General features: G+C 38.3%; 1 long non-coding RNA gene across 11 annotated transcripts in view; it reads right to left on the minus strand.

Moving 5' to 3' along the window:
* Positions 1–13,768, minus strand: part of LOC109954650 (uncharacterized) — a 31,465-nt gene that overhangs the window by 8,916 nt on the left and 8,781 nt on the right. For 4 of the 11 annotated variants that reach the window (XR_002274163.1, XR_002274158.1, XR_002274164.1 and 1 more), the window contains exons 4-7: positions 13,049–13,148; positions 12,829–12,955; positions 4,784–4,917; positions 4,358–4,651 (exon numbers count right to left, since the gene is read on the minus strand). This is a non-coding gene — a long non-coding RNA (uncharacterized LOC109954650). Of the gene's footprint in view, positions 1–4,357; positions 4,652–4,783; positions 4,918–12,724; positions 12,967–13,048; positions 13,149–13,768 lie in introns of those variants that run through there. The other 7 variants (XR_002274166.1, XR_002274159.1, XR_002274168.1 and 4 more) reach the window with 7 other exon arrangements.

Raw genomic sequence — 13,768 nt, forward strand, 5'->3', positions numbered from 1 at the left:
TTCAAGCACCTGTCACATTTCCACATTCGAAAGAGGGAAAATGGTGAGACATACAGAGAAAGAGACCAGCAGGTGTGTGCTAAGCCTAGTGGTGTAGAAATATACTGTAGCCAGGCACAAGCCAGAGAACAGATACTGGCAGCCATCGACAGAGATGTTGTTATCATTATTGGCAAGTGCTACTCCTCAACCAGAAATCCCACTTTTATTTGGCCAGGGTTTGGGAGAAACTGTGGAACTGATGCAGAATTGATCAAAACGTCCCTATGGCTTCCTCATCTAAAGGATATTTCATTGATCTGCCAAAGTCCTTTTCTATAATTGCTTCAGTGAAGTGTAGGAACAGCAGTTTCAGGTGAGTAGGTATCAGAGGAAAGAGCACAACTTGGACAATTTACAGATCCTTGAAGTATAAAGACCACCTCATTCCACAAGCACCCAGCCCAAACTCCATCCTTTACAACTGCATCGACAAACACAGTGATCTACTGAAAGAAAAAGAAAGTGATTACCATAGTCAGTAGCATCCAGATTATATACAACTTCCTTTGCAAAGTTTTTTTTTCTTCCCAAAACCATCATCAAATTATTCATTCTGATACAGCTGTAAAACAGTCAAATCTTGTTAATCCATGTTATCGGCTCATCTCTCTGTACCTAGATGTATGTATGCAGGCTTATCTGGCATTAGGTTCTATGATACTAGACTGCCACCTAGTGAATGCTCTTGAAAGGTCACCTGTTTCCACATGAGAAGCAACTGATACAGTAGATAGATGCAGCTGATTTAAGCAAGGTCTATGAGCTTGTCTTGCACAGACCGTTTCGATGGCAACACATTTAGCAGTAAAACAGAAAATGAATTGTAGACTTGTAAAAATCATAAAGCAATCTAAACCATTTCATTTGGCTGCAACATGAAAAAAGCAGAACAAGGGAAATTTCTGAGGACTGGAAACTATTCAGAGTGGAAGCTCTGTCACCTGAGTAATCAAAATATAAGTAAATACAAACTGAAGAGGCTGAAATCTTTATTTAATGAGCAGGATGATGTATCAACATCAGTTATAACTGCAGTGTACCCATCTGTCGTCATCAATGTTTTTCTCCATTTTTACTTTCTTCCTTTCTCCATCCTTCCAAGAAAAAGGCAAAACCCACACTTTCCATTTGTTGAATGCAGGGCAAGCGGAAGAGTTGTCTAGTGTAAAAAGCAGAGGCAGTGGCTGTTGTTAAGCCTTCAGAGAAACTGAAATTACCCAGCATTGCTTTTATTAGGTACATAAACCACTGTGAGTTAGCTTCCTGATCTTTCTGACAGATTCATAACAACTGTCATAACAAAAACGAGGGGTCATCAGATATATACGTAAAAGAAACTAAGTACAGGAACATGACAAAGGAAGAATATTTGAAAAGTCAGAGTCCCTTTGTTCACAAGTAAAAGAACTGTTACCCTTCCACTAAAGTACAACATTTGATCTGGTCTCAGAACAGAAAATTCATATCTAGTTTACACAAACTGGGATAGTTAGTCCAACTTTTTTTGTATCTAAAAGAGCCAGAAAATGAAAAAGCAAAAGATATATAAGTGAGACATTGTGAGGATTTTTGTTTCCAGCCCATCACTGCCACTTGGCTGTGTGATGTAGTGTTTTGTGGCCAACATTTGAGCTTAACTTGACAGGAACTGAAAGAAAGAAAAAGAATGTGAATGTAAGAAATCAAACCATTTTCAGTTAGTTTTCAGGAACTTAGACAATTTTATGTCTCTTATTCATCATCAGATTGGATCATTTTTATCAGAGCGCACATTATGTCTCCCAAATATGCAGATGGAGGTCCCTATCTTGTAGAACTGAGTAATGACTAGCCTGGGTAAGTATTGTTAAGGGACTGGTACAGCAAACCCAATGAATTGCACAGCAGGGGCTAATTGAGAGAGAGATACTGAGGCATGATTGTTGCATTCTCTGGAGATGGTTTTGTCTGAGGCCAGGCGAAGGGGAACATCGCCTTATCTTTGCTGTGATTATCATGCGTCAAAAGCAGATTACATTCAGAAGTATTACTAGGTTACAGATAGGCCTATTATTTATTAAAAAGCAACATTGCCTGGCAACTGGATTACCCTTAAAATTAATCAGACTTCTTGTTCATTCACAAGTCATTTCAGATTCTAAAATAGCTCTCAATAATAGATGAACCACAGAACAACAGAAAAAGAGAGAAAATAACAGTTAACTGTCATGCTGGTTCTGGTTTTTAATGATGAGCCACAGTGATGGGTTATTTTTGCAGGCTTAAATCAATTAAAGCTTTTTAAGGGATGGATTAACCAGCATGTTACTGTAAGCATATATTCTGGCAATCTATTGAACAATGGCATTTGTATAGCCATAATTTAATGAACATCTGGGTTTCAGAGGATGCCTAATGATTTCACATCCCTCTTCCTCTAAATGGCTAAAGTGCACGCAATTACGTTCTTAATTAGCTGTGAATATGTTTCTGTCAATTGGAGTGATTCATCTTTCACACATGAAATGGATCACATGATTTTAGAATTGGTTCTCATGTTGGGACAAGTCTTCTGGGTTAAAAGTTCTGCCATAAAATCACAGGTCTTGCTGGAAAAAAAAACTTTAATAATTCTTGATATTGCTTTGTTCCCCCCTGTGCAACAGGAGACAGGTGAATTATGTTAAAGCAATATTCATTCTCTCCCAAATCACAACATAAAAAATTTAATGACAGAACACAGACACATGTAATCATTGGACTTCCCAGCCCAGCCATTAAACCCCGGCTGTCTGCCGACGCAAATCAAGAGAATCTCCAGGTCCCTATTGAATACTGTTTGACACTTTCCAGTCTCGGAGACCTTTCGGACTCCTCAATGTGGTGCTGACAGTCATTTTTTCTGGCCCAATCACTAATTCCTCATTAGAAATGATGAGCTTCTTCATCACCTCTCTTTGGAAAAGGTTAGGCCTGGGTCCAGAGGAGAGGTAGGGAGTCCTTCACTCCAGACCAGACAGAATGCTTCATAGGCCTGCAACTATTGATTGGGGGCTTCAGGTTACCTTTCCACCAATGTAGGGGTCTGCACTGCAGCATACTAAGCTGATGTGTAATCAATGATTCATACCACAGCCGGCCTCTGTGCACAGACCCGTCAAATTATACAGTAGCCATCCAATATCTGACATAGTGTGTTTTAAAAACTGCCTTCCGGAAGAATGACACACAGTACACACACATGCACACACCACTGCAAACAGGTAAATACACTTTGGATGGTACACAAGCTGAACAGTATACAAGGATGTGCATACATATGCAAAACCTTGCACTCTCTCACAAACAACTCACATACTCTACCTCTCACACACGCAGACCATCAGACATACACAAATAAACACTGGGTCCTGCAGGGCTACTTTGATTTCTTTCCCTCTGTCCAGATGAAATGTTTATCATCTCAAATACTCTGCAAAAAATATACAAGTTATAAAACTCAATCCTTCTACAAACGGCTGCCTTTGGAGTCGAGCGAGCGCCAGCTGCAAGACGTGGCCTATCTGTGCACTTGGCCGGGTAGCGGCTCCAATGTGCCCTCCTCCTCCTCTCCATGGCGCTTAATGATATGCACAAGCACACTCCAGGGCCAGCTTCCCAGAGCATTTAATCCACAGAGATATGATACTATGCTGGATGTTGTGTCATCCATCACAATCTCTCTCCTCTCTTCCTTTTCTTTCTCCCTCTCTCCTTCTATACCATCATACTGTTCTCACAATGTTTGATTAGGTCCTTTGTTATCTATTTATCTGTCTAACTGTCTGTCTCATCCATCTACTTTTAAGTGATGGAGTACTCCTACTGCTTTCAAAGTTTAAATTAAAGACTTTGCCACACAGTATTGTTGTTTTTACTTTACCTCGGTCTAAGTCGGTGCTAAGTCTTCATTGCTGTGATGTTACCGACGTAAGCTCCCTGGAGATATTTTCTCAGTCAAACAATGTGTATAGTTCTGTTGCATCTTTTTACTTTGATATGCTATTTATAAAAGGTGAGGGTCTGTATGTGGTGTTCTTTTCTTTGTCTGCTCAACCTTGATGGGCCTCGCAGCTCATTACAACAACTTTTTCTTCTGGTCTTTTCCTAATAAATGTTGCTGATAATGGAGACGAAAAGCAGCACTTTCTATGCACCAAAGGATTTTTCTCCCCCCTTTGGAGAAGTGATGTTTGGAGCACAACATGAAAAAGCTTTCATATTATCTATTATTATGTACTGATAAGAGTATCAAAACACAAATTAAAATTTAGAAAAATGTCACAGATTATTGTTTTAGGGTGATGTAAAAGCTCTCAGCTATAAATCACAAAAAGTGCATTAGTGTTTCACTGCAAAAATATTTTTGCATTTATCAATATAAGTTCTCCAGATCAATATAGTTAAGTCAACACATGTCCATCAATACAATCCTTTATCCATTACATGGTCCATTACACCGTCCCTACAGCTTCCCGACAAGCCATTAGGTAACAAAATCTCGCAAAAGAAACACAATCTTTCACATTGCAGGGCGGTCAGTTTGGAGCCTTCATCATTGTGTGTTGGCCCACCTTCCTTTGGGTTTTTACTGCATTGTATGGATGATAAATGGATAGCCATTAGTAGTGTATTAATTACATATAAAAAGTACTATTTTCATCAACCAAGCAATTTTTCCCTCCACTTGTCAAGTGTAATTTGATAATACAATGAACAAAACCTGTAAAGCCTGTTCTGTTCTGATCTCTGCTGTGCGGTGTTGACAGACTGCCACACTGAATGTATCTGCCTCTTGTTTCTTCCACAGAGGCGCACCACCGGGCCACCCTGCTGAGCAAAGGTTCACAAAAACACCTCGAATAGAACAGAAGCAAATTATCATGTCAAGATATATTAATTGCAAAGATCGTTGAAAGACTAATGATTACCACTGTCAGAATGCATAGATGCACAGACGCAGCAGTCTAACCGCATTTTAGTGGGCATCATATACAATTATCTGTTGTTCTCAGCAAGAATGAATGTCAAAGGAGTAGCACATCGAAATCTAAAACCCACAAATGACTAGGAAGTGTAGACTTTAAACTCTGATTATAGAATAATGGGACACTGGTGGGGAAGTAGTTCTGAGCTCTTTTATATTCAGTTCCATTACTCATAAAATGATTTAGGACTTACAATACCATACCCTCTTTTTGGAGCATATAGTACAGTATTGTACATCATTTGGTACAGAATATAGTTTCTGCAAACACTGGTACCAAGTCTGTAACAAGGAAACAAAAGACAATTACATTCTAAAATGTTTTACTTTGTATATGTAGACAAAAAAATTCAGTAATGGAAAGTAACTAAGTACATTTACTCAAGTACTTGAGCACAATTTTGAGATATCTGTATTTTCATTCTCTGCTACTTCATACTTCAATTTCACTACATTTTTGTGGCTATTACTGTACTTTTTATTCAACTATAACTTTAGTTACTAGCTACTTTTCAGAACCAGATAAATACAAAAAAAAGTTTGATTCAACACAAGAAAGGAATGTACCTAATATTTTATACAAAGTATGACCTCATATTTAAAATATTTAACTGAATAGATTTAAATAACACTGACATTTGTGTTATTTTGTAGCATTAATAACTGCATTATTTCTATTCAGTACACAGACAAATGCATCATTTCTATAAATATGGTTACATTTAGTCTTGTTGTATGACCAGCTTTGCTGAATGGTAAGCAGAATATTGGATTGTCTCTGCTGGGGTATGAGCAACACTGGTGTAGGCCCTAAGGCATGGGTATGACAACAGAGGTAAGAACAAACATTTTACCTCCTCTGAGCCTCTGCACTGCATCCTTGGCCAGTTTAGTGCGTACAGGGCCCCCTGCGAATTCACTGTGTGATACCATTGACACAGATTATGGATTTTACCTGCTTAAAAATATGCTATGTGGGAGCATGGAAATGTCAGGGAAGGCACCCAGGCTCAGAGATTTACTGGGAATTTATAGATCACCAAATACTGCTCTCTAAGGAGAAGGAGAGGGAAGGTCCTTGCAAGAGGCTCGTCAGAATGCAACCACTGTTTCGCATTTCACCCCGAGCAAGAACCGATATCTGGCAAATTTGCATGTACATGTATTTGCACAGATCCAATCAAACGTCAAGGTGCCAACACAATTCCAAGGATTCAAAGCAGAATACCAACCAGTGATTCAGCTGTAACTAATACCCACAGCCCAAGGAAGTGGAGGGGGAGTGCGCTTTATCTTTGGAACAGATAACATTTAAACCACAGTGGAGCTTTAAGCAGATGGCATATATAGCAGCATAGGTCAGGTCACTTGTTCTTGTTACAGCTGGAATGTGTCAAGCAAGCACAATGGATTACGGGCGGACAAGCTATTCTGTCATGTGCCATTCAAGCCAACAGGGCATCTGTTCATGCACAGTGTTAAATAATTAATTACTTGTAGAAAACATCACATTTCTGCACATTATATGCCTGATAAACAGGATCTTAACACATTTTCATGGCAGATGTGTGAGCAATTTGGGATCAAATCAAGGTTAGCTGGTGAAGCCTATGGTCTTAGTGAGATAAGAAGTTACATCAACACTTCTACATGTGAATATCTGCGCAGAAAATATCAAACCCCTGTACTGCTTGTTTTGTCGAAGGCTTCTTTCTGGGATTTTCTGGCAGTACATCACTAGTCAGTGACCACATACTGTAAAACCGAAATACTCTTGTTAAAATCACATAAAATCAAAGTGTAATGATTGTTCAAAAACCCTTTCCCCAGAAATACAGTTAATGAAAGTGGAGAAACACAGTGCAGGAAGGGAAATGGAACAGAGGTGAGTGAAAGAATATATTAAACTCTGAATGGAGAGATAAAGGAAAAACATTCCTCATTCGCAGCCTTCAGAATGTGTTATTAGGGAATGATTTCAACAGGCTCTTAGTAGCTCTCATTAGATGGTGTATCAAACCAGAACAAAACTCACTTCTCCTAACTATGTGGAGGAAGTGGATTGGAAAATTAAATGGGGAGAGGAGAGTGAGGGAGCAGTCTCTGCCACGCTCTTGTCATCGTGCCCCTGCTCCCACTAACAAGTCAGTTCAGTGGACTTGCACTGAAAGTCATTCACATGCTCTTTAATTTCACTTCATTGATTGGAATTTAAAGCCCTGGCATACAGCAAGTAAGACATTAAGATTATCTATTCCCAAACCATGCACTGAACATTTGTTTTTAAATTGAGGTACAGTATGGTTGAAACCTTGTCTTTTGACTTTATAGCCCTAAAACTTAAGAAACTTTACAAACTGAGCTTGCAATCATTGTTGGGTACTACACAAGAGCCTGCCATTTTTAAAGTAATATATATTTATATACTGCATCCTGTAGATCAATAAAAGTAACATTTCATTAACCCTGACATGCTGTTCTTGCTTGGTGCCAGATGCTGGGGACACAAGATGTCGAAACAATAGACATGCTCTCAGTGCTTGCTTTCCCCTGTCCTGTTTTTCTTTGTTTCCCATTCCAAAGACAGCATTACATCTGTCTGCATGATATGATTTACATAAACATCAAACTATTCTTCTGAGTATCTGTCAAGGAAACTCTTGAGTCTTGCACAATATTAGCATTTCAAGGCTGCATTTACACTATGTCCATATCTATTTTGCATATATTAGTGTTTTTAGTTTACAGTTATATGGTTAGTTATGTACCTGGCCAAAACCAAAGTGTTGAGATTATAAGCAGGGAATTACTTAAATAGCAATAACTCAATTTTCAGTCTGCGAACCAAACAAACACCACAGTAAATTCAAGTCAGAAACCATCCATAACTTGGCATCTTGCATGGTAAGATGCAGGCAAAACATTCCATTCATGCAGTATACAGCTGCTGATAAGAAAATCAATTGAGAAAATAAATATAAGCAGTATTCCAATTCACTTCACTCAGCAACTGCATGCAATCACATCTTAAAATGGAAATTGCACCTTGGACAACTGCATGACCATTTTATGGATTACTTTGCCACTGATTGTATATCACTCATGTAACCTGACAGTTTCTGCATGATTGGAACTGCTATTAACAACAACAACTGTATGGAAATTCATGTTTGTCGACAGTATGTATTTTCGAGTGTACTCGTGTGTTGGTTCCATGTAGACGCATGTATGCTTGTTTAAATGGCTGCGTCTGGTGAGCACACAGTGTCATTTGAAAGTGACAAAAGTGGCACTCTAGATGCCATTTGCATGATTAGTTGTTATTTTTAAATGAGGCTGAGCGCTGGCCTGGAATTACAGCTGTACAGAGAAAAGCGAATGACCAGCCTGACGGGTTTTTTAACACCTACAAGAAGAAGAAAAGCTGAATAACACAACTTGCTTTTCTGTCATATGCTAACAGCGAAACTCTGCCTATTTTAGAAATCTTGGTTGTTCTGGCTATTGTCATCTACTGTATATCTACCTCAGTATTCATAAACATTTCTTTTGTTTTGTACTGTTGTGCAAGCAACACATGCTCAAAGATAAATGCATGTACACACAATGCAAATACCTCAGCTAAATCCCCCCACTCCCTTTTTTTCCTGCATTCACTAAAAAAACTTGTATTGCTCAAGGTTAGAGGACTTGCACATCAGATGAGTAATAGCTAAGACCTGAACAGACCTCCTGTTGGACAAGCAATATGCAGTCTCCTGAACATACAGTATATCTTAAACATTACACTTCAAGTAATATATACATCAATATTACCTATATGTGGTATTTTATTTTTTTCAAGTGTAAGGATCAATACTCTATGAATTTTTAAGCACATCTTAGCTTCGGGGATAGCCTGTGACATTGACAATCTCATTTGTGCCTTCAGCCCTTCCAAAACTCTCAACTACATCTGAAGTGCCAAACCTATCTTGACAAGACAGCGCCAAGAGATCCTTGGTGTCCCCAGGAATATCAGAATTATGATGTGAAAAGGACATGTAAGACATTGTTTTGTTTTTTGTATTTTTAATGGCCCATCTTTTTCCTGACTTTGTTGCCGCCTTAAGTCAAATTGCATTCTGTGGACATTCTTCATGGCACCATTGTATTCTTTGTAAAAATTCCTTCAGCCCTGTGCTGTGTCCAGACTAATATTTCAGTGCCGGTGATGGATCTGTAAAAAAGGGCAAAGCTCTTTTGTCACTAATAGGAAAATGGTATAACAGAAGGGTAGATTCAATTTTACATTGTTCCATTTTAGTTAAATGAGAAGTGAACAGTGAATAATAATCAATTGCAGGTTGAATAGGGTAGGATTTCAATAACAGACTTGAGGTTAACTCTTTTCTTGGCTCCTTCCCATGGCTGACCACAGCACATATGACTTAAAATAAAGTTTAGGTGATGTAACAGTTCAGAGATAGCAACGGGTATCCCTGTGATGTATTTTTGACTAACTTGCACAGACCACATAATTGGCTGCTTTGCATTTTATGTTTGACTTTTTTTTTTATTTTGAGCTTACATCCTCAGCAGGGTTTTTTTTAAATGCTGAACATGTGCAGAGAACACAGCTCTCAACTCTACACATTGCATTAGCTATGGTGGAAGTGTTCAACACAGCAGTGTGACCTTTGATAATTCATACTGAACTGACGTGTTCTGAAAAATGCAACAAGAAATGAGACTTTAGATTGTTATAAATCATTAAGTGAGTATAAAACACATTTTAAGATATGACATTTTTCCATACCAAAATGAAATCATTACAGCATTTTTCATCAAAGGAAAATGTCAAAAAAAAAATCCCATTTTTCAAGCACAAATGTATTAAATGTGTAGTTCTAATGTGGCTTCATCTCAATAAATTCTGTGTAAATGTAAAAAAGACATTGTTAAGTTAATTAAAAACTATAATTCGTTGTTGCAATATTTTATGAAAAACACCTCAGGGTTTCTCCAGGCACTGGTGGGTGAACTTGTCCATTTTGTTTGAATTAAGGCCAAGAGCTTTTTGCCCCTGATTTCAAAAGCCATGGGGCAGGAGCTTGAGATGAGTGCTTTAAATATTTCTGATGTTTTGCACAAGTTAAGAGTTAAGTTCCAGCACAGCAGGGTTCTGAATACGAATAATTTTGCTTTGATATGGTTTTGGTGGCATTTAAAGAAAACATCCACACAGTAAGGCTGCTTTTTTGGTGCTAGAGAAGAACATTCCGAGAGGCTGAGGAACTTAATCTGGAAAAGCCTGTACACCTTGTTTTTTGAAAGCTTTTTTTACACCAAATTCGAACAAAATCGGGCTCAGCGTACACTGAACATTACTGAACAGATGTCTGACACTGAAAGAAAATCAATCTGAAATGTTATGGTATGCTATAAAAATGCCAGTTGCCATCCGTTTTGGAGGACAAATGAACCTCAGGAAACAATATGCATTAATTATAATTTATATACAATTAAAGCATGACAAACTACAAGTGTTGTCTCTTAATAAAGATTACAAAAGACTTTTTTTTTTAGAAATCTGTCTTCTTCTGTGTTGATTACAAACCTGATTTAATGGTCCTGTCAAGACACGAGGCATTTCTTTACCTTTTTAAGGATATGCAATTACATTATGTACATTATATTGATTATTATATCATTATATGTATTAAATGCCTTAGGTATGTAGAGCATTTTGATTTGATTGCTTTCAACTCATGATAAACATGTGGTGCAGACCAATATGATAATTTAAAGTCATTAGGCCCTGTCCCAGTTTTGACTGATAAAATCCAATTTGTCAATAACAAATTAATTAACTACTTAATTAATGAATCTGGGTTTCATTACAAAAAAAAATCTATTTTGGAGATGGCTGTCAATGAGCTCAGTCAAGGGGTCCCATCTTCCATCTATAGTTCATTACTTTGATTTGGGACACAGGACTGCATTAATAGGTTCCATCTTTCAGAATTTGATGCAGTCTGTATTTTCTGTGACACATGATTTCTGGTCCTTATCATCAGCATAACCTTTCGTACGCTTCCTTGGCAGAGAGAGGTAATACATGTTAGGATGGGATGGACAATAATCCCTGTGGATACAGTGACTCTACATTGGCAAAAGGACAATAGTAATGATATTCACTTAATCTCCCTGGACAGATTCAGGACATGCTTTTCATTAACATAAAAGTGAATAAGAGAGCAATAAGCAGTGTTTCAGAGTTTACCTAAATCCTTGAAAGCTAACTGAGATTCACATTCTGGTGTCGGCTGTCTCTGTCTTCCTGGCCTTAAGCCAATGCAGGTACCATATTTACAGAGCTCCTTGTCATAGTTTTATGGCTGTATTTTTCAAAGTGCGACTATAAAAAATAGCAGGGATAGAGTTAATTTCAGCACCAATTAGTCAAAACATTAAAACCACTTGGTTAATACTGTGTAGGTTCCCGTCAAGATGGAAATACGGCTCTGACCTATCGAGGCATGGACTCCAGAAAACCTCCATAATTCTGTTATCTGACACCAAGACATTGAGATCAAATTCTTTAGTCCTGTATGTTGTGAGGTGGGGCCTCCATGGACCAGACTTATTTTTCCAGCATATCTCACGATGCTCGATCAGACTGAGGAATTCAGAGGCCAAGGCAACACCTAGAACAGATTCTCTCATGAAGTATTAACATGGGAGTCCAGCCTCCATCTACCTCATCACAATCACTCTTTTGTATCCAAGGTAACTTACCGTATGCTTGTTATTTATTTACTTTTATATTACATATTACTTTTAGTAATATACATTTACAATTCAAATGGCACATAGTGGAAGTGACCAAAACTTTTTTGGGGGTAGATGCAACAACTCTCCTAGGACACCAACAAACTCAGAGCCAGTAATGAACATTAGCACAGGCTGCCATCTTGAGTTGTCCAATAATGTGAATGATTACAAGAATGGAATCTTTTCCATTACCCATACTGACTCTTTTATTCAAATACTGACAAAGTTATTAAGATTAAACAGCAAGTAAAAATCCACAGAATCAGCGAATACCTACCGTAAAACTTACCTGCATCCAGAGTTACTAAGATGAGACAAATGGATGAAAGAAAATGTTGCACCTCAATATTGCACTGTAATAAGTGCTTCAAAACAAGGGTTACTGTAAAAACCTTACTGTTAAAGAGGCTGTAACCGTCCCTATTTCAATTCATGTTTCCTAGCATGCTTAATATCTTCATAAAAATGTCTCTTTTATCTAACTATAAGTGTTAAATCCTTCAGCATTATAAACATATTGTGATAAAAACAATCATGAGCTGATGATCCTATCAGATTACAATCCTATTCAGACTCATTAAAACATACAGGTTCCAGTCTATAAAGCACATCTACTTGGTAGACAGCATTCTTCGCTGTCTGAAAAAGATGCATCAAACTGTGCTGTCAATCATTTTTGTTAAGAACAGGTGTTTTTCAAACACTGGCTGGATCATCTTATCAAGAAACATCACTTCTTGACGTTTGGAAGAAGGTTAATCAGAAGAATCTCAATATGCCAATTTCTCTCTTTTTACATGAAGTCAAACTGTGTCAGTAGAATTTCCATTCAGATTGCAAAGGAGGTAAGAAGAGGGAGGATAGCACTTATTTTTCTTTTTAATTAGCTTCATTTGAGGAATTATCCAGCACTAATATAATGGCTCGATTCGTCTCCCACACCATCTGGTGTGAGAGTGGCGTACCTCTGGAGCTGATTGCTTTCCCCCGGTGCTGTGTCGGGGTAATAGGCTGTTCAAAGGCTGGTCTGGACTCGGACAGCTGAGCAGAGGTGGGGCCGGAGCAGCTGGCCCTGGCACCATCACCTGCTGCCTGTCAGAAAGCTTTCTAATATGGTCCATCCATGCTCTAAGTGTACGCATCTCTGTATGCGTATGTGTGTGCTTGTGTACGTGTGCAACATACTTGAGAGTCATCTTCAGGCAGGGCGCAAATTTTATCCCCTTCCTGAAGAAAACCGGAGAGACGAAGAAAGAGTGCACATCATTAGGACTCTCGTGAACATCTGGGAGAGGAGAGACAGGTGACAAATAAGCAGTGTCTGGAGATTATATCTGCACTTCAGTTAGTTTGTACTTCTGCATCCCACTCTATGGCTTTTTGGTAAACTGTTCATATGCCTTTGTCAAACACTTGAATTATATGTCAACTTTTTTTTTGTAATGTCAATGTCACTCAAGTTTTATTTGAAATACTGCATATGCTGCATTAAAAGTGGTTCATTTGACAGTTTGCCCTTGATCCTTCAAGTCCCTCCCGCTGTGCAGTGCACATGCAGTGTCTCTGCATCACTGACACCTGTTAACCGTGACCTGCTTTCGGTCAACTAACTTGTAGTATAACTCTAGTTTACTACAGCTATAGAAGAAGATGATTCTTCTCATTTTCACTGAACAAAAGCTGTCAATGGTGCTGTTGAAAACCACTTGTCACCAACCCACAAAGCATTATCACATGCCAGTGTTAATTCAGCTCTACACTGTGGCATTCTTCGGTTCACTGTTCCCTTTTTACCTCACTGTTTTGGTTCAGCCTCAATACTCTTATCAACCCAGTTTGAAAAAGCTCTGATAAACCCACAATATACTACCTGGCCCAGCAGCAAACAAAGTAGATAGGCTAATT

This window comes from Monopterus albus, unplaced genomic scaffold (genome assembly GCF_001952655.1).
Source record: "Monopterus albus unplaced genomic scaffold, M_albus_1.0 scaffold2.1, whole genome shotgun sequence".
NCBI classification, from domain to species: Eukaryota; Metazoa; Chordata; class Actinopteri; order Synbranchiformes; family Synbranchidae; genus Monopterus; species Monopterus albus.